This window comes from Triticum aestivum, chromosome 3A (genome assembly GCF_018294505.1).
Source record: "Triticum aestivum cultivar Chinese Spring chromosome 3A, IWGSC CS RefSeq v2.1, whole genome shotgun sequence".
Lineage (NCBI taxonomy): Eukaryota > Viridiplantae > Streptophyta > Magnoliopsida > Poales > Poaceae > Triticum > Triticum aestivum.
The window spans coordinates 300,145,639-300,147,437 of record NC_057800.1 but is presented as its reverse complement, the minus strand read 5'-3'; positions in this window follow the sequence as shown (position 1 = coordinate 300,147,437).

The following is a 1,799-nucleotide window of genomic DNA, read 5'->3' as shown; positions in this document are numbered from 1 at the left end:
ATCCTCCTCTCGTCGCCCTGTAGAAAAGCGATCACCGGGTTGTCTGTGGAACTTGGAAGGGTGTATTTTATTAAGTAACCGGTTCTAGTTGTCATAAGGTCAAGGTACAACTCCAAGTCGTCCTGTTACCGAAGATCACGGCTATTCGAATAGATTAACTTCCCTGCAGGGGTGCACCACATAACCCAACACGCTCGATCCCATTTGGCCGGACACACTTTCCTGGGTCATGCCCGGCCTCGGAAGATCAACACGTCGCAGCCCCACCTAGGCAAAACAGAGAGGTCAGCACGCCGGTCTAAACCTAAGCGCGCAGGGGTCTGGGCCCATCGCCCTGAGCACACCTGCACGTTGCGTGGGCGGCCGAAAGCAGACCTAGCCTAGTGGCGTTCCAGTCCAATTCGGCGCGCGCCACTCCGTCGCTGACGTCTGAAGTGCTTCGGCTGATACCACGACGTCGGGATACCCATAACTACTCCCACGTAGATGGTTAGTGCGTATAGGCTCGTAGCCAGACTCAGATCAAATACCAAGATCTCGTTAAGCATGTTAAGTGTCCGCGAACGCCGAACAGGGCCAGGCCCACCTGTCTCCTAGGTGGTCTCAACCTGCCCTGTCGCTCCGCCACAAAGTAACAGTCGAGGGCCGTCGGGAACCCAGGCCCACCTCTACCGGGACGGAGCCACCTGTCCTTTCAGCCCCCTCGTCAGAATCACTTGCGGGTACTCAATGAGCTGACCCGACTTTAGTCACCATCTGTATAGTATGTATGAATGTATAGTATATACCCGTGATCACCTCCCAAGTGATCACGGCCCGATAGTATAGCAAGGCAGACTGACAAGAATGTAGGGCCAATGATGATAAACTAGCATCCTATACTAAGCATTTAGGATTGCAGGTAAGGTATCAACAGATGTAGCGACAATGTCAGGCTATGCATCAGAATAGGATTAACGAAAGCAGTAACATGCTACACTACTCTAATGCAAGCAGTATAGAGGAGAATAGGCGATATCTGGTGATCAAGGGGGGGGGGCTTGCCTGGTTGCTCTGGCAAGAGAGAGGGGTCGTCAGCTCCGTAGTCGAACTGGTCAGCCGCAGCGTCGGTCTCGTAGTCTACCGGAGAGAAGAGGGGGAAGAAATAATGAATACAGAGCAAACAAAGCATCACAAAATATAACAAGGCAATACGCGGTGTTCGGTGTGCCCTAACGCGGTAGTAGGTGATACCGGTTAAGGGGGGAAACATCCGGGAAAGTATTCCCGGTGTTTCGCGTTTTCGGGCAGAGGAGCCGGAGGGGGAAAGTTGCGGGTTCGATAGGTTAGGGGTGTGTGGCGGACGAACGGACCGCGTATCCGGATTCGTCTCGTCGTTCTGAGCAACTTTCATGTACAAAGTTTTTTCATCGGAGCTACGGTTTATTTTCTATTAATTTTAAAAGATTTAAATCATTTTCAGGATTTATTTAATTATTTATCTCAACATTATCCAGAATAGTGCATGCTGGCATCATCATGACGTCAGCATGACGTCAGCAGTCAACAGGGGCGTTGACTGGTCAAACTGACGTGTGGGTCCAGCGGGGCCCACCTGTCATACCCTGTTTAGGCTAATCAGGTTTTAGCTAAACTAATCACAGTTTAATTAGACTAATTAGTTAATTTGATTAATCTAATTATGATTAATTAACTTAATTAATTCCTTAATTAATTAATTAATTAATTAATTTTATTATTATTAATTTTAATTCCTTCCTTTTTTTCTTTTTCTTTTTTTTAAAACGTTCTGGGGCCGT